We start from the raw sequence: 19974 nt of genomic DNA on the forward strand, positions 1-19974 counted from the left end.
TTCCTTCAGGTCCACAGTCCTTCCCCATGCATCCCTTTCCTCCCTGAAGTGGTTTCTGGAGCTGTGTGGGAATGTTCCATCCGACCCCGTGCTGTGTCCTCTTGTGCCAGTACTTTCCAGCCCTGTGGGACCCGCTTGGGGGACAGACTGAGAACTGGAGCCCCAGAGCCGCAAATAGGATGTGAAACTCCACAGACGGGGTCAGGGCTTTGGGCAGTCTCTGTCGCTGAGCAGGAGAGTTGCTAGCTGTGGAGTGGGCCTTCGAGGCTGCCATGGACCCTGTTCCTAATGACTTCCTGTGCCCAGGCTGCCCCCTCCCCAGTCTTGGAATGCTGAGGTCTTCAGGGCTCTGGTCTCTTTGGGCTCTGCTTTGTTTTTTTCTTTCAAGATCTTTATCACAGCCAAAGATTCTTTTCAAGAGGTATATATATATATCAGGGTAGTTTAAATGTTCTCTGATAGTTCTTTTTTTTCATTTATATTTTTTCTCTCCCAATTCAATATATATATATATATATATATAAAACATGTGCCGCCTTCTGTGAATATTGAATATGGAACCAGTTACTCTAGGTTGCAGTAATTACTTTTATATAACTAGAGTTGGGGACTTGTGAATCAATTCCATGCCCATTAGCAGCGTAGGCTTGAGCCAAGATTTTTTTTCCCTTTCTTTTTTTAATGGGACTGGACAGTGTTGAATCCTTGAAAAAAAAAATAACACGTTTTTTTAAGCTGACAGCACATTCCATCTACTCAGCAACGTAGAGCTAATGAAGATGTAAGTGCAAGAAAACCTATAATTGGATCCAGCACGTAGCCAGCATAGTTGAACACGCAGCACACCCAGCTGAACTCGCATGTGCTGGCGGCCTGATCCTGTCGGGGCGGCCGGCACTCGGAAATATTTCTGGATCGTGTCTCAGGCGGCGTTTGCTATCCCTGTAGCCAAGGCAGAATAAAAGTGGCTTCGAGCTAAATCAGGGAACACCTGAGTTGCCTTGGATAAGATTGTTCTTTGGTTTATTATGAAAAAGGTCAGGAGAGGAAAAATAATTGTGAGAAATAGAGGTGTTCAGACTAGAGCTCTTCTTGGGGCTTTACTTCCATTCCGCTGACAGTGTTTGTCAGCTCCCCGCGTGGTGGCCTGCGGTGTGTCTCTCCCTATATCGCACAATTGGGGCAGTCCCTCAGGGATGTGCCTTTTGGTCCCAGCCCTTGGGGTTCCAGCATTCAGGGCGAGGCTGATCAGCCCAGCTGACTAGTTCCCTGCGTCCCAGGATCCCTTTGATGTGTGGGTCAGCGTGGGAGGGAGACTAGAGTGGAAATATGTGTTTTCCTTTCAAAATTCCTCATTGATGATTCACTGCCAGGTGTCCCCAATGCCCCCAGCTGCTCTGTCCCCTGAAGTCACTCCCTGGGGATGAGCACTCCTGATGCCTGGTCCTTGGCCCTGCATTGCTTCCTGGCTGGGGAGGGAAGAGCTGCACGGCCCCCAGAAACTCTGCTCTGAGTCCACGCCTGCCGAAGGAAGGCACAGGGTGTTGCTCTGAGGGCCTCTCAGCCCAGCCAGCCACACAGAAGGAGCCCCAGGCTAAAAACGGTTTGAATTTGAATGCCTCTGGCCAGTTCCCCCAGTACCCACCATTCCCTATTGTCAAGCCCTCAGCCAAACGTTTACTTAGTTATTTGGGTTCTGTGCTGGGCCCCCGCCGATTGAGATCACTGGAGCTGTGCTCCTGTGGAGACTGTGGCAGATGTGCACAGCGACACCCACCACCCATTTGCCCCCACTCCTCTCCTGGGTCCTTTGGGCTGACGGTGTGCTCGGCTGCACTGCTGCCTGGCCCATGGGACAATGGCATTCTACTTCTAGTCCATGGAAGGTAGTGTGGTCTTCCAGGCTAGGCTCAGGTGAACTGGGCCAGACGCGCTGCCAGGCTCTGTCCCCGAGGCCTCACAGGCCTGCTTTGGGAGCTGCAGGGAAGTCCCTGGATGTCTGCTGAGCAGGAGGCCTCCGTCTGGACACCCAGCCCATTCAGCTGTTGAGCCCTAGTTGGAAGAGGCATTCCAGGGACATTCTTTCTGTCTGGAGCGGGGACTTGGCCTGAACTGTGAACCAAAAACCGGAACAAACTGCACTAGTTTGCTCAACCTCGAACCAAATCCAAATATTTTTTATATCACCGAGAACCAAACCAGAGTTCTGGAGTTTGGTTTGGTTTGGTTTGTTTTCCCACCAGAGAACATTTAGGGAACAAGGCTGAGTTAGAACAGGACTCGTCTATCTCTTCAAGCGACGGAGAGGGAACACGAAGAGAACCTCGGCGTGGATTTTAGACTCAGTTGCCTTAAAACACTAGAAGGCAGGGTTAGGTCTGCAGAGATGGCACAAGGTCGACTCCAGGAGGGAGAAGCTACGGTGGCAGACCTCTGTCTAGAAGACAAAGCAAAGTCGCACACCAACGTCTCTGTGGATGGTGCTGTGTGGTGTCCACCCAGAAAATTACTACCAGGCAGCCATGATGAATGCAGGGTGCCAAAGAAGGGTACAGCAACATACAAAAGGTAGGGACTTTAATAAAGTAATGTATCAGTTGATTTTTTGGAATTGTTTTTCTGGTATATTCTGGGTCAGTCAGTAGGCATCTAATTAGTACCTGCCACCATGCTGAGGCAGACCCAAAAGAAGTAACAAAAGCATGACCTTTGCTCTCTTGGAGCCCATGGGGTGTGTGTGTGACACCACACTGTGCTGAAGAGAAGCTATGGTGGTTTAAATGGTGTACCCCCAAAATTCATATCCACCTAAAAACCCAGAATGTGACTTTATCTGGAAATAGGGTCTTTGCAGATGTAATTAGTTAAGGATCTTGAGATGAAATCATCCTGGATTTAGGATGGGCTCTAAATCCAATGATTGGTGTCCTTATAATAAGAGGAGAGGATACAGAGACACACAGGGAGAAGGCGGTGATGTGGAGACAGAGGCAGAGATGGGAGTGAAGCAGCCACAAGCCAAGGAATGCCACCAGAAGCTGGAAGAAGCAAGGAAGGAATCTCTCCTGGTGTGGAGGGAGCGCAGCCCTGCGGACACCTTGATTTCAGACTTCCAGCCTCCTGAACTGTGTGGGAGAATAAATATCTACTGTTTTTAAGCCACTCAATTTGTGATAATTCGTTATGGCAGCCACTGGAAACTAATATGGAAACCCCTGAGACACCAAGGGCCTGACACACCCACACTTCCTTTCTGAGGAAAAGTGTTATCTTCTGTATAATTAACAGAAGGTCACAAATTACATTTGTGTCATGTGACCTTGCTACCCTGGTCACACGAGATTGGACCAAGGATTCGTTGGCTGGACATGTGAGGATGTCCACTCATGAGGTGCCTGGCCACTCTAGATTGGAGGGCTTCTTACCAGTGTGTCCTTTGCAAAAGGGAGACACACACACTGAGTAGGGGGTTGGTGGGAACTGAGATACAGATCCATGAAGCAGAAACCGTGATAAGCAGAGCAGGAGAGAGAGAGAGGGAGAGAGAGGGAGGAAGGATATGTTGAGAAGGGCAGTGTCACCAGAATCAGCAGCCACATCACCCCTCTGAGAGGTCAGGTCTCTGTTACCTTCTCACAGAATCAGCAGCCACACTGCCCTTTCTGAGGGGACAGGTCTCTGCTATATTCTACAAGAAGCCTGAGTCTGGCTACTGTGATTGCATTGTTTCCTGGTCTCCTTTGCTTCATCTGGATTCTATAATTCATCCTCATTTCCCAAGAGAACCTGGGCATCTCTGTTCCTTGCAATCTGAAACAGCCCGACCAACACACAAACACAAGTGAGACCACCATAGAAAAATAGGAGCTCACATATGGCTGTGTTTAATCCAAGGCCCGCCCATATACACTACTTCCTGGCTATGTTACCCTGTGCAGGTTGGTTAACCCCTCTGTGTCCTGATGTCCTCATCTATCAAATGGGGTTAATGCCATCCTTCAGAGGGTTTTGTGAGGATGAAATAAACTATAGAAAGTGAAACATCCGCAGTGGTGCGTGGCACAAAGCATACCCTCCATAGTTTCCTTCTCTTCAAGTGATAGCAATTCAGAGACTGGACTTGGGTCTGTGTCTATAGTGTTGGAAACAGGCATGGGCTTCCAGTTTGAACCAGTCTGGCAAGTGGTATTTTGAAAATGCTTGGACTGGGTTCAGTTCCGGGTGCAATAACAAAATTTATGTTTAGTTTGGTTGGAAATTTAGCAAATGAGTGGTTTTGGGTCCTCCTTGCCTTTTTTTGTTTGTTTATGACTTGATTCAGTTGATGTCCCTGAAGAACCTATCCATACAGCATTACTTTAGTCAGCAGAAATCTTGCAGAAGCAGATTTTTGGAGCCCACTAGCCTGCCAAAACGTTCCCGAGCTTATCAAAAGACTTTTTACAAATCTGATAACGCTTAATACATCACTGGACCTTAACAGTATTATGCAGCCAAATCCACAGGGGCTGAGCCACGTGTCCCGATGCTGGGCCATCCTCTGCTCCTCCAGCGCCGAGGTCTCCTCCCGTCCCCCAGTTCCTTAAGAGAACAGAGAACATACGATTTTTTAATGTTGGCATGTGAAATCATTTTCACAGCGACTTAAGAAAAACAAAAGCGATTTTAGGCAAAACAGATGGTAGTATCTGACGCAGCATATCTTGTCCTCTGAAGGGTGAACTGTGCCGGAGTCCTACCCCGCAGCTTCCGTCCGTCCTCTCCCCAGGCCCATCTCCTCCTGCTGCGGGGCGCTCAGGGCTGTTCCCTGGCTGGGCGGTGCCGTCAGGCGGGCCTGCCCCGCGCGCGGCCTGGTGCGGCCCCTCGTGCTGCACTGCGCGAAGCTGCCAGAGGCTGGGAGAGGGAGGCGCCAGGCCGGTGTGAGCGTCAGCAGGCCAGGGGGCCGTGGGACGAGAAATGAGGATGTACGCAGAGGCTGCAAGGGATTCTGCGGTGTTGTCTTTCTTGAAAAGAAAAAAAAGATCTGTGGGGGCCGGCCCTGTGTCGTAGCGGTTAAGTGCGCGTCCTCCGCTGCTGGTGGCCCGGGGTCAGGTCCCGGTCCGGAACCGGTGGTGGCGTCCCATATAAAGTGGAGGAAGATGGGCACAGATGTTAGCCCAGGGCCAGTCTTCCTCATCAAAAAGAGGAGGATTGGCATGGATGTTGGCTCAGGGCTGATCTTCCTCACACACACACAAAAAAGATCTGTGGCAAATATGGCATAATTAAGACTTGGTAAAATTGGTTAGAGGTTACAAGGTGTGTGCTAATATTCTCGAGACTTGCCTATATGTTTAAATATCTTATAATAAAGCTTTGTTTTAAAAATACTTTGCGAAGAGAGGTGTGGACTTCAAGAGGAAAAAAAAATAAGAGTTTGCTGTGTTAAGAAAGTCGTTGATAGCGGTCCGTACAGAATTTGCCGTGTATAAATGAGAATTTAGGTATTGAAACATGCATTTGAATGACTGACCACCTGAGCACGTCATGGAGCTCAAGGCCAAAATAGCATTTTCCTCCAAACGGAGCCACATGTCTAACCCACTGACACAAAGTGGACCCTTGAAGGCTTTGGCCCTGTGTGAAAGTGTCTTCAAATGGGGCCTTCTTTGTGGGGGCATTTTGTATTCTTTCCATCCCAAGCCAGTTTATTTCTCGATCGTTCCCTGCTGAATACAATGAGAAGTATTTGTGCGATCATTGGCCTTGGTCAGGACACTCGTTCCTTGGGGTCTGTAGCCAATGTGGAGATTGTTCGTGAGGTTCCAGAACAGCTGTGTGTCTCAAGAGGGGCATGCTCACCCCCTGCCCATTGGAGTTGTGTAGGTGAGCCCAGATCTCGGTCCGCCGGTCATCGATGGGACTCCTGTAGAGTCCCGGGGAGCACAGGGGTGGGGCCGGCAGGGGCTTCATGCCCGGCTCCGAGGCAAGCTTTGATTTGTTTCTGAGATGGTTGAGGACCAGGTAGCATTTATGGAGGCTTGAACGGCTTCATTATGACCCCGTGCTGTTCAGGTGGTTTTTGCTTCTCCGTTTAGGTGTATAATTACCCTCTCCTTGGCTATGAGCTCTCAGAATACGGAGAGGCCACACACACAAGGACCTCCTACCACCAGCGCTGACCTGTTTGGCTTTCTCACTGGAGCTGCCTGGTGATCCTAGCCAGTCCTGTGGCAGCACCAAAGGGCTCAGTGTGTGCAATGGACGTCAGAGGTGGGCTGTCTTGTCGCTTGGATGAATTGCCTTTTTCTCATCTTTCTCATGGTGATGATAGTATCTGAATCAAAATGTGCTGAGTAAATGAAAGAGCTCCCGGTGGCCAAAGCTGGAACAATTTGAACAACAAATAAATAAAGTAGTATTGCATTATAACGCAAAGTATAAAATAAATATCCGTGAGTCCATACGGATGTAAACAAGTGATTGATAAATTACTAAATGGGGCAGAAGAGACAAATCTCCCGTGCAGACGAATTCCAAATAATTTATGTAGATTCTTCGTCCTAAAGGAAGGGAGCACAACTCCCCACTCCTCAGTTGTGGGCTGCACAGAGCAACTTCCTTCCGAAGAAGACACTACGCCAAGGGGAAAAAACGAGGAACTTTCCAGTGGAGAGCGCTGACAAACACCAGCTCCATCAAGTGGTCAAGGTCAATGTCAACGTCATAAATCATGTTGACAGCATGTGCCCTTGATATGTTGCGATGAAAATAGCACTTCACCTCTGTGATCGTCCTCCCCCAAACCCATAACCTCAATCTAATCATGAGAAAAAGACCAGACAGATCTCATTAGGAGGGCATCCTGCGCTATACCTGACCAGTGCTCCTTACAACTGTCAAGGTCATCCAAAACAAGGAAAGTCTGAGAAACTGGCACAGCCAAGAGGAACCTAAGGGGACGTGACAGCTAAATGTAATATGGCATCCTGGATGGGATCCTGGAACTGAACAAGGACATTAGCTTAAAACCAAGGAAATCTGAATAAATGATGAAATCTAATTAATAATAAAGTATCAGTATTGGTTCATTAATTGTGACAAATGTACCATAGTGATGTAAGATGCTAATAATAGAGAATTGTGTGTGGGGGATGGAGGAGTATATGGGAGCTCTGTAGGATCTTTGCAATTTTTCTGTAAATCTGAAACTGTTCTAAAAAATAAAGCCTATTAATTTAAAAAATTTAAAGAGAATAGTAAAAGTATACAGAGATGATTATAGTAAACATCTGTGTTCTACACATACATAAATAATTGTTAAGATTTGTCATATTTATTTCAAATTTATTAAATAAATGAATTATTAAAGCTGAAAAAGTGTTGCTGAGAGGATCAACTGACAATACGGATGTGAAAGTGTGACAGCGTCTGTGGTGGATCAGAGACTCTATGACACATTCTTTGTCTCTCCCCGCACCAACAGATGGCCTCTGTTTCCCACACCCTGGAATGGGGGCACAAATGATGTGGTGCCATGTAAGGTCCAGCCTTGACAAGACTGGCTGCTTCTGCGTTCCCCCATCTGGAACCCAGCTGCCAGGCTGTGAGGCAGCCCGAGCAGCCACGTGGAGAAGCCCGTGATTCTCCTTCACATGTTGAGAGCCCAGGTGAACTCCCCGCTGACAGCCAGCACCAACTTGCCGACCACGTGAGTGAATCATCTTGAAAATGCATCTTCCAGCTCCAGCCAACTGCCCCGGCTGATGCCACATGGAGCAGAGGTGGACTGTCCCCAACAAGCCCTGCCCAACTGCAAAATCCTGAGCAAATGAATGATTGTTCTTTTAAGCCATCAAGTTTGGGGATGATTTATTATACAGCAAAAGATAGCTCAAGCGGCACTGTACAAAAAGAAAGATTTGACCCCATGTTCTATCTTTTATGTATTTTTTATTCTTCCGCAGGTTGAGATGTTTCCCCAAATCCTCACGATTTTCTGATGCCACCTTTTACAACTTGTTCTATTGACTCTGTTGTGTCCTAGCTCTTCGCCCTGGGAGAGGTTCTAGCCATGGGTCCTTTTTCGGGCAGGCTTTCCTGAAGAGTGCCCTGCAGAAGAGAAGACCCACATGACGCTCTGGAGCTGCGCTGTCCAATATGGGAGCCATTTGTGGCTACTGAGCACTTGAAATGTGGCTGGACTGAACGGAGATGTGCTGGAAGCATACAGGACACACCAGAGGTTAAAGCTTTCGTACTAGTATTCAAAAAGGAATGTAAAATATCTCATTAATAATTTTATATTTATTATGTGTTGAATTGACAATATTTGGATGTATTGTATTAAATAAAATGTTATCAAAATTATTTTCACCTGTTTCTTTTTGTTTTTTTTAATGTGGCCACCAAAAGTTTTAAAATGACATACGTGGCTTGCATAAGGTTTCCTTTGGACAGCATTGCTCTAGAGCAAAAGGTTCTGGGTCAAAAGTGTCGTTTGAGAAGTGCTACTTAGTTACCCCTTCCTGGAGAATTATAGGGCTTGCACATTCAAGGCTCTGAGAAGTCCTGCAGTAAAGGAAACTGTTTAACACAGGGGTATGATCAGGAGGATATCAAAGGACAGAGAGAGACAGTTAATTGGCTCTTCTCATGACAAGCTCCGTTGTCGCTCAGCTCCCAATTCAAATGTCTCCATTCCCAATGGAGCCTTCTCTGACCACCCTATGCAAAGTAACCCCCTCCCACCAGTTGCTTTCCATCTTGCTTTATTTTCCTTCATTCTTTTCTCCTTGGCTGAAATTCATTGTGTGCATCAGTAAGGGTGCTGATAGGAAACGGGGGTGGTCAAAATAGGTAATTTGAGGAGTTTAATAAGGGACTATTTATGAAGGTGGGGTCAGAATTTAGGGAAACAATACAGATGCCAGTAGGATCCTGGTGCTGGCCTCCCCTGGGAGCTGACACCACACCTGGGCTTGAAGGGGCTAGTGGAGGGGGCAGTTGTCAGTGCCCGGAGAAGGAAGCTGGAGGGAGAGGGCTGCCTGGCGGGACCTGGGGCCTTCCATCAGGGGACGCAGTCTGCCTGTGGGAATCCTGCAGGGGGGCGAGCTGGAGGGAATACATGTAGCAACCTCCCTTCCTTCCCCAGCTCTGACTCTTCTGCCAGTTCTCCCATTGGCCCAATCCTCCAGAAGTTGGAGCCCATGACATGGTCTATCCAAGTCCACTGTCAGTCTCCTCGCACTGAAATAGAAGTTCTGCTAGGTCAGGAGTGTTGTTGATTTGCTCACCCCTGTAGGTGCTTAATGCATATTTGTTGAATAAATGAATGCATAAATAAATAGTTACTTACGTTCAAAAGCCAAAGGCCCTAGGACGTTGAGGTCTTAAGCATCAGCATGTGATGGCATTAATGTTTCCCTTTTATTTTTTAGTAAACTCTTTCTGGAAGTATAGTGTACACATATAAAAGCATATCAACCATAAAGGTATGCTTCAATGAATTTTCCACACTGAGCTTGTAACTAGAACTTAGATTAAAAAATAGACACCCCCGAAGCCCTCTATGCCCTTCCCAGTCATTGCCCTTGCAAGAGCTGCCACTCTCTTGAGTTCTACCACCCAAAATTAGTTCTGTTTTTGAACTTTCTGTAAATAGAATCATCCAATATGAGCACTTTTGTGTGTGATTTCTTTTGCTCAGCATTAGTTTGTGAACTTCACTGCTGATGTTGTGTGAAGTTGTAATTTGTACCTTCTTATTGCCGTATATTATTCACATGTTTGAGCAGATCACAGCTGATCCATTCTACCCTGGATGGGCATTATTAGTTAGATTTACTCCTAGGTCTGTCCTTCTATTGATTTAGGTATTAATTAGTTTCTCTCATTCAATGTTTGTGTATGTAGGGATCTTGTACATCATTTGTCAGACTTATTCTTAGATGTTTTATATTTTTATGCTAATATAATTTTCACACCAATAGTTTTTAGCTCGTATGAATAGTGCTCTTAGAAATATTTTTGTACATGGCTTTCAGGTATACACACACACACACACACCCCTTAGAATGGAATTTCTGTATCATAGACTATGTATGCGTTCAGCGTTAGTAGGTATCAACGGTTTCTCAAAGTGGTTGTGCCAGCAACATGCCTACTGTAGCTCCAGGTGCACCATATCCCCACCGTTACTGGCTATCAAGATTTTTTATTATAGCCGTCCTGATGAGTGTGTGTTGGGATTCGTATTTTCACTGTGGTTTTAAGTTGTATTTCTGTGATAACTAATGAGATTGAGTACCTTTCCATATTGGCCATTTGGGTATCTTCTTTTGAGAAGTGCTTATTCAAGTCTTTTGTTAATATTTCTCTTGGTTCATTTGGATTTTTCTTATTGAATTGCAGGAATAATTATATATTTTACATATGAGTCCTTCAGCTAATGTATGTATCACAATCTTTTCTCACTCTGTGGACTATCTTTTCAGTCTCTGGATGGTATTTTTGATAAAATTAATATATCTATTAATTTTAATAGATCCAATTTATCAATCATTTCTTGTATGGTTAATGTGTTTAGTGTGTTTCTTTTTTTTGGGGGGGGTTATCTTTGAGCACTCCATGTTTGTAAAGATCTTCTATATTTTCTTCTAGGAGCTTCATAATTTTATTTTGTTTTACTTTTCACAGTTAGATCTACAATCCATCTGGAATTGTGTGGTGTGCAGTAGTGATCAAAATTCATTTTTTCTAATTGATCAAGTACCGTTTATTAAAAAGATCGTCATGGTGGTGTCGCCTTTGTCATAAATCATGTGACTGCATAGTGTGGGTCTGTTTCTGGCCTCTGTATTTTATTTCATGAGTTTATTTTTATATTCTTGGGCTAATAACACACTGTTTTTTATTCTTGTGATGAGAACTTTTAACATCTACTCTTTTAGCAATTTTCAATATACAGTATATATAGTCACCATGCTGTACATTACGTCTTCAGGACTTATTTGTTTTATAACCAGAAGTTTGTGCCTTTGACCCTCTTCACCCATTTCACCCACCCCTTATCCCCTGCCTCTGGCTACCAACAATTTGTTCTCTGTATCTATAAGTTCAGTTTATTTAGTTTTTTTAGATTCCACATATATGTGTGGTCCTATGGTATTTGTCTTTTTCCGACTTATTTCACTTGGCATAATGGCATTAAGTCTCATCCATGTTGTTGCAAATGGCAGGATTTCCTTGTTTTTTTTGGCAGAATAATATTTCACTGTATATGTATACACCACATTTTCTTTATCCTTTCGTCTGTCGATGGACACTTAGGTTGTTTCCATATCTTGGCTACTATAAATAATGCTGCAATGAACATGGGGTGCAGATATCGTTTCGAGTTAGTGTTTTCATTTTCTTCGGATAAATACCCAGAAGTGGAATTGCTGGATCGTATGGTATTTCTATTTTTAATTTCTTTGAGAAACCTCCATACTGTTTTCCACAGTGGCTGCACCAATTTACATTCCCACCGACAGTGCACAGGGTTCCCTTTTCTCCGCATGCTTACCAGCACTTATCTCTTGTCTTTGATAATAGCCAACGTACTGTCTTTATAATAGGTCTTGTTATTTGATAGTTGAAGACCCTTAGCTTTGTTCTTTTTCTTCAAGATTGTCTTGGCTTTTTTGCCCTTTGCATTTCCATATAAATTTAACAATAGACTCATCAAATTCCACAAAAAAGTTTTAGAAATTTGATTTGAATTGCATTGAATCTATAGTAAAATTTGGAGTTAAATTGAGATCTTTATAATATTGAGTCTTCCAATCCATGAGTATGGTATGTTCCCTGCATTTATTTAGGTCCTTATTAATTTCTATAATATTTGATATTTTTATGCTAATATAAACAGTATTCTTTTGAAGTTTTATTTGCTGTATACCTTTTGCTGTTATATAGAAATGCAGTTGACTTGTACATACAGTTGGCCTTCTATCCAGTGACCTCGATTAATAATGACCTTTCTAAATTCATTTATTAATGTTCATAGTTTGTCTGTAGACCCTTTTGTATCTATTATGTAAAAAATCATATTTTTTTTGCAAATAATGATTTTTTTTTCTGTTCCAAATTATTTGCCTTTTCTTTTTCTTGCCCTTTTGCACTGACTAGATCCTCCAGTTTAATATTTAATAGAAGTGGTGAAAACAGGCATCCTTGCTCATTCTCATTCTCAGGCAGAAAGCTTTCAGTAGTCTCACTAAGTATGACTTGCCATAGGTTTTTTTTAGAAACAGTCTTTATTGGGTTAAAGAGGTTCCCTTCTATTCCTGTTTGCAAAGATTTTTTTTTTGGCAGTCATAAACGGGTGTTGAAATTCATCAAAAGCTATTTCTGCATCTACTGCATCTACTTCTGCATCAGCTGCAGCTACTGCTCATATGAGTTTCTCCCTTATTTTGCTAATGTGGTGAGTATAGCAATTTATTTTGAATATGCAGGTCTCCTGTCATTTCTGGAACAAATCCAATTTGGTCATGGTTTACTATCATTTTTATCTTTCATGGAATCCAATTTGCTAGTTTGGTATTTTTGCATCTCTGTTCTTATTGACCTGTAATTTTTCTTCATGTCCTGGTCAGTTTTTGGTGTCAAGGTTACAAATGGCCTCATTAAACAAGTTAGGAAATATTTTATTTTTCCTAGTCTATTCAACTCTTTATAAAAGATTCTTCCATAAATGTTTGCAGGAAAGCCACCTAGGCCTGGAGTTTTCCTGTATAGATATTGTTAACTACAGCTTCAATATCTTTAATGGATAAGGACTATTCTAGGTTTCTAATTTATTTGTGTCAGTTTTTGTTAGTTTTGTTTTTCTAAGGATTTTCCATTTTATCTAAAATTTTAAATTTATTAATATTAAATTGTTCATAATATATTAGAATTGTCTTTTAAATATCTGTAGGATATGGACTGATGTCTTCTTTTTGATTCAAATTGGTAATTTGTGCCTTCTCTATTTCTTTCTTATCAGACTTCCCAGAAACCTAACATTTTTATTATGCTTTTACAAGTGCCAACTTTTGGGCATGTTGATTTTCTCTCTTGAATGTTTTATAGTTAATTAATTTCTACTTTCAGTTTTTATTATTTCCTTTCTTCCTATTTCTTTAGGTGTAATTTGCTGTTCTCTTTCTTCTTTTTGAGATGAATAACTAGATTATTGATTTTCATCTTTTCTTCTTTTTAAATATATGCATTTAAGGCTATAATTTTTCTATTAGCAGAGGTTTAATCACATCCTCCATGTTTTGATATGTTGTATTTTCATTATCATTTAGTTAAAGATATGTTCCAATTTCCATTGAAATTTTTTTCTTTGACCTATTTAAAAGTATATTGCTAACTTTCCAAGCATTTGAGGAATTTCTACTTATTTTTTTATTGATTTCCAGCTTAATTCTTCTGTGGTCAGAGAACAGATTCTGAATGATTTAAATCCTTTGAAACTTGTTGAAACTTCTTTTATGGCCAGCATAAATGTTCCATGTATGCTTGAAAAGAACATACATTCTTTTGGGCACAGTGTTCTGTACATGCCAATATATCAAGCTTGTTAATTGTGTTGTTCAGATCTTATATGTCCTTACTGATTTTTTCCTGCTTCTTGTATCTTTTATTGAGAGAATTGTGTTAAGACTTCCTGTTATGAGTGTGGATTTGTCTATATTTTCTTATAACTCTGTCAATTTTTGTTTCATGTATTTTGTAGCTATGTTTTTCATGTACACATAGAGAATTCTTGGAGGATTAATCCTCTTATCATTATGAAACTTTTATCTTTATCTTTATTAGGCTTCTTGCCTTGAGTCTACTTGGCTACTGTGTAGCCGTACCAGCTTTCTTTTGGATGGTGTTTGCATGGGATATTTTTTATCAACTTTAATTTTTAGTTACTCTGTGTCCTATATTTAAGGTGTATCTCTAGTAAGCAGCATATAATTGGATTTTGTTTTTTAATTTAGTTTGGTGATTGTGGACTTTTAGTTGAACTACTTAATCCACTTACATTTAATGTCATTACTGATATATTTGGGTTTACGTCTACAGGCATGCTCCTTGGCCAAGCTACTGGATCATAAATGGAAATGGTAGTTAGCCCTCCCTCCTAACTCGCTTCCTTCCCTGCTCTCTCTCCTTCCTCTTCCTGCCTCACTGACTGCCTCTTAGCTTAGTTCTTCTTTGCTGTGCCTCTCTCTTTTCCCAGACTTCTAATGATTCGAGTTTCCTCTTGCTCAGTCCTCAGTCATTTCTTCTCTACTCACTCCTTGGTCACCTTACCAATTCTCAAGGCTTTATATGGGCTGCCAACTCCCAAATTTATAGCTCCCCCTGGCCCTCTTCCCTGAACTCCAGATACGTATATCCAGTGTCATACGTCACCATTTAGATGTCTAATAGTGTCTAACTTCTCATGACTAACGTTTTCAAAACTCAGATCCTAGAGCTTCTGTATTTTCTTTCTGCAGTCTTCCTCATCTCAGTAAGTAGCTTCATTTCTCACTAGAAGTAACTCCATTTCTATAAGCTCCATTTCTCCATCATAAGCTCCACTTCTCACTATAAGCTCCCTTTCTCACGATAAGTAACTCCATTTTCTCACTTCTTAGGCCAAAAAACTTGGGGTCATTCTGGACTCCTCTCTATTGTCATCCAATCCATCAGGAAGGCTTGTTGATGCAACCTTCAAAATATATACATAAGCTGACCACTTTTCACCACCTCCTCTGCTATCAGCTTGGTCCAAGCCTCTGTCAGCTCTCACCTGCTTTATTGCAATAGCCTCCTAACTGGTCTCCTTGCTTCCAATCTAGCTTCCATGAAGCCTTTGTACATAGCTGCTGGAATGATCTTTACAAAGCATCACATCGCTTCTATGTTCAAGACAAAAATGGCTTTCTGTCTTACTCAGAGTAAAAGCCAAATCTTTACCATGGCCTGTAGAGCTCTGATTGATCTAGCTCCATGTTACCTTTCTGACCTCACCATCTACCACCCTGCCCTCATTAACTCTGCTCCAGCCAAACTAGCCTCCCTGCTATTCCTCAAAAATACCAAGCATACTGTCACCCCAGGGCCTTTGCACGTGCTCTACCTCCTCTTCTCGCATATCTTTGCGTAGCTCACTCACTTCCTTCCTTCAGGCCTCTGTTCCAATGTCCCCTTCTTGGAGCTCTCATCTCCTTTACCCTGTGCCATTTTTCTCCACAGCCCTCATCACCACCTGATGTATTATATATTCATTTGTTGATTTATTTATCAGTCTGCTTCCCTCCACCATCAGCTCTGAGACACAGGAAGTTTGTTTTATTCACAGATGGATCTCCAGAACCTAGGTCAATGTCTGGCATGTAATAGGCCACCAATAAATAGTTATGGAATGAGTGGATGAAATACATTTTTACAACAATCTTGTGAAGATGTCAGGGTAGATGTTGTTATCTGCTCACCAAGAGGAAACTGAAGCTCAGAGCCTTGAGGTGATTTATAGAAATCGCACGGCTATTAAGTGGCTCAGCTGGAACACAAACAAGTCTCTTTCTGCTCAGTTCAGGGTCCATTCCACAGCAGCACATATCTCAGCCGTGGCGGATTCCATACTGACAGCCAAGGACGAGAAAAATTGGCAAATGAGGGTGAGGCAGACTCTGAAGTTGCCTTTGCTCCAGGTTCCACGTAGATCAGCAGTACCAAAAAAGAGGAAAAAGGGCCTTACAATGCATGTGGTTTCTTCCAAGTTTGCCATGAGTGAAGAGAAGTGGGAGCTGAGTGAGCTAGTGGGCGTTAGGAAGAGGTGTGGCTGTGGTCAGGGATGCCCCCGGGCACTGGGCGGTGGGATCATACATAATGGGTCAGGGAAGATTTTTGCAACATCAAGTATGAACTTCCTGAGATTGTATGACTGAAGGAAAATTCATACATTCATTCAAGAAATATTTATTGGGTGGCCTACAGTGTACCGGGCATACTGTTCTAGACACTGGGAATAGAGTATTGAACAGGTCCTTGCCCTCCTCTAGTGAAGAATAAAGTCTAAGTGAATTATCACCAAATGAATGAATTGCAAAAGAACATGGGGTTTTCTATTGAGAGCACATTCAGTAATTTCTCAAATTACCTCCTTTTTGAAAGGAAGGACTCGTACTTAAAGGCCAGAATTAGGAAACTGTCTGAGATGTCAGGTTGGAGGCACAGCTAGACACACAGCTGTCAAGCCACAGAAGGCAGGGACTAGTGAAGGACGTCAGCGGGAGAGATGAGGGGCGACTGGTATTTGGCAGGGCCAGTGAAACAATCCAGGTGGGGTGGAATCCCCTAGCTATCCAGAAAAATCCACCCATCCTGTCCGCCTGGCGTGCAGAGTGCCTTTCCTACCTTCCCTTGCAGTTATACATGATCACATGACCGAGTTCTGGCCTGTGGGACGTGATGGAAGAGTTGAGTGCAACGTCCAGGACCGTCCCTTAAAACCTCTTTTCAGGACTTTTTAATATGGCAGAACCACCACCAGCCTGCGGCCCGAATGATTGTATGGAGTGGAGTTGTTGCTGACCCGGATCCCCACCCTGGATCCTTACACGGAAAGGATTCAACTTCGTATACCACTTTAGAAACTTGGAATGTTTGGAGTTGTGGAATTCTTTTAAAAGTTCCATAGACTTTTTGGAGTCTGTGAAAGAGACTCTTGGTGGGCACTAAATTCCATGAGTTCCTCTACATTTCCCAGCCTTCCTCACAGGCAGGATGGTCATGTGGTTCAGCTCCGTCCAATGGACTGTGGGAAAAAGGACATGCTGCTTGCCGGCCTAGGCCGTAAACAGCTCCCGTGTGAAGCCGTCTGGTCTCCAGCTAGCTGACTCCAGGGCACCGCTGAAGCCACAGATGGCAGAGCCACAGTGAAAGGAGTCTAGGCCCCTGATGAGCACCTGGAGAAGAGCCACCCAGGAACGTGACCATCAGACTTTGCCTTTGAGATAAATCCATCTTTATTACTTTTAGCCCCTGATATTTGAAGTTGTTCCCAATGCAGTTAGCCTGCCCTGACTAAGGCAAGGTCTGTCTGTTGCTGCACTCTGGCCTACTTGAACTAATGCGCCAAGTGTCCAGCAGTCCCACCCCAAGATAGGGGCGTCTCAGCGGACACTGGATCGAGCCTGAGAGGAGGGACAGGGACTATTTCATTCAGCACTCGGTTCCCAGTGCTCACATGGGCCTGGCACATAGCAGATGCTCAAAAGTGCATGTTGAAATGATAATGAATGAGCAATGTCCATTTTGCATCGTTTTGACATATTCTAACAAAACCCCAAATCTAGCTCTAGGTTTCGTGATATTCATAAGGATAATTAAATTGTTTATAGTGTGTGGCTTTTAAAGAAATATGTAAAAAACTTTGGAGGCAGACAGTCCTCAATCTGCTTGTGACTTTAAAAGCATGGAACCTCTCTAGGCCTCAGTGCTCTGATTTGCCAAATAGGGGTGATGCTCCACCTTACCAGAGTATGTGCCACCGAAAGAGGAGATGTCTGTAAAGAACCCAGCTCAGTGTCTGCCACCAGGCAGGTCTCTGTTAGAGCTCTGTTTACGCATGGTGCAGACAGCGTAAAGCAGATCCAGGGTGATCAGGGGTGACAGGACAGGGCCCATGAAGGAAGGCCAAAGCCATTCAAGATAAGCCGCCAAGTCAGAGGAAGCAGCGAGAGGCCCCTGTTATCACCCAAGGGGATCATGAGAGAGTCTGGAGCTGTGAAAATAGCTGGCTTAGGAGCCAGACCTGGGTTTGACTCTTGTTCATTTAGTACTCAGCCAATCTTTCCTGAGGGCTTACTCTGTGCCAGCAGCTGTTCTAGGCTTCCGGGATCCAGCGGGGAAGAAGACAAAGGCTCTACTCTCATGGCTCTTTCATGTCAGTGCAGGAGATCTAAAATAAACAACGAAATAAGTCACGTCATATCTGGGCTACAAAGACAAGTAACCAGCTTCTTCTTTTTTTGTGAGGAAGATCAGCCCTGAGCTAACATCCGTGCTAATCCTCCTCTTTTTGCTGAGGAAGACCGGCTCTGAGCTAACACCTATTGCCAATCCACCTCCTTTTTTTTCCCCCAAAGCCCCAGTAGATAGTTGTATGTCATAGTTGCACATCCTTTCAGTTGCTGTATGTGGGACGCGGCCTCAGCATGGCTGGAGAAGCGGTGCGTCGGTGCGCGCCCGGGATCCAAACCTGGGCCGCCAGTAGTGGAGCGCGCGCACTTAACTGCTAAGCCATGGGGCCAGCCCCAGTAACCAGCTTCTTAACTCTGTGATCTTAAGCAAGTTATTTTTACCTCCATAAGCCTCAGTTTTCTTTATCAGTAAAATAAGAAATGTACTCTCTGTCTTCCTCTTTGTAAAGATTACAATGCTATATGTACAGCATGGTTAATGAGAAGTCAATCGTAGTCGTTATCGTCATTGTCATTATTGCTGAGCTCAGGATAAGTGGGAGGATTATACCTGAAGCTGAATCCCTGACTTTGATTGCCCACATTGTCCCATATTATTAAAGATTGATTTTAGGGTTACTTGTAAAGATGTTAGCAGAAAAGTGTCTTTCTTGGACGCATATCTGTTGTGAATATTTCAGTAACAATTGATAGAAACTTTAACTCAAATTGGCTTAAACAATAAAAGGAATTTATTGGCTCATATTACTCATCAATCCAGAGGTAGGTCTTATAAGCTTCAGGTATGGCTTGATCCAGCATCTCAAACTAATGATCCAGCTTATTTATTTATTTAGTACAACAGAGTTCATCCCTCAGTAACTGTCCTGTAACTAAAACTGTCTCCCCTCTTGGTTGCACGATGATTTCTGAGACCTATGTGCTGTCTTATTACGTCCAAGTTGTGAGAAGCATCCTTCTTTGTAGCGAGGAAACTTCCCCCACCTCAGAAATTTCAGCAAAAACATTTTATGTCTAATTTGTCTATACTGGATCATCTCCCCCTCCCTAACTCATCACTATAGCCTGTTATAGCTTCCTTGACTTGCTGGGGTTGAGAGTGGGATTGACCTCACCCAAACTGCATGTAGGAAGGGTGGTTTCCTCAAGTAAATGTGGGGCTCTTTTACCACGAAGGAGAAATGGATGAACAGCCGACAACTGGTGTCCACTCAGGGTTGCTGTAGTCCAGTCCTTCCAGGAAGCTGAGATAAGGACTGGTCACCCACCAAGGTTGCTCCCCACTTTGGACTATCTCCCTAATACTCTTTCTTTATCCAGACCCCATTGCTTAACGAGTAAGGCGGTATCTCTCCAGGTAAGAGCATCTCATTCTCTCTGTTGCCAGCCTCTGGTTACATCTGATTTAACTTGGGCCAGTTAATTAAGCTGTGCTGGTTTTGTCCACACAAGGAAGAGGTAGGGTCAGAAAACCTCTAACTTGAGGCAACTCTGGCTTGCTCTGAGCAGTCTTAGCTGGATTTTTCAGGAGGGAGAGGAAAATAAATATTTTGAGCACCCCAACACCTAATGCTTAGGGCAGGAAGTCTACCATCCTGACCCTTGTCAAAAGAGAGGGAGAAAGAGTGAAGGAGAGAGAGAGGCAGACACACCGAGGGCCGAGTTATCATCTTGTCTCCACAATGATCTGGTGCAGCTCACTCACACCTTAGGAGACGAATGTCAGCGGCAGTGCACAGTGCTGGAGATCAGTAATTGCACCTTCCCGAGCTACCAGCCTCCAGGCTAAAGAACAGAAAGTTCTGTAAGTGAGAGCTGGAGCAGCATCTTGGGCTCTGGAGAGCGTGTTTCTGTGTATGGGACCCGTGTCCCCTCCCTCCAGCAGCTCTGATACTGGGAATACCTGTCGCAGGCAGACCACCAATTCAGGTGCCCTCAGTTCCCTTGAGGAATCGGGCTTCTCCCCTCCCCTGGCCTCTGGTATTTTTAG

General features: G+C 43.8%; 1 protein-coding gene across 4 annotated transcripts in view; it reads left to right on the top strand.

The window, feature by feature from the left end:
* The window catches only part of LOC131408961 (uncharacterized), a 238637-nt gene that overhangs the window by 156837 nt on the left and 61826 nt on the right, over nt 1-19974 (top strand). For 3 of the 4 annotated variants that reach the window (XR_009220839.1, XR_009220843.1, XR_009220845.1), the window contains 2 exons: nt 7947-8086; nt 8126-8331. The exons of the other annotated variant lie outside the window; for it this stretch is intronic. The gene's annotated coding sequence lies outside the window, so the exon portion shown is untranslated. Of the gene's footprint in view, nt 1-7946; nt 8087-8125; nt 8332-19974 lie in introns of those variants that run through there. 4 annotated transcript variants of the gene reach the window in all.

This window comes from Diceros bicornis, chromosome 1 (genome assembly GCF_020826845.1).
Source record: "Diceros bicornis minor isolate mBicDic1 chromosome 1, mDicBic1.mat.cur, whole genome shotgun sequence".
Taxonomy (NCBI): domain Eukaryota; kingdom Metazoa; phylum Chordata; class Mammalia; order Perissodactyla; family Rhinocerotidae; genus Diceros; species Diceros bicornis.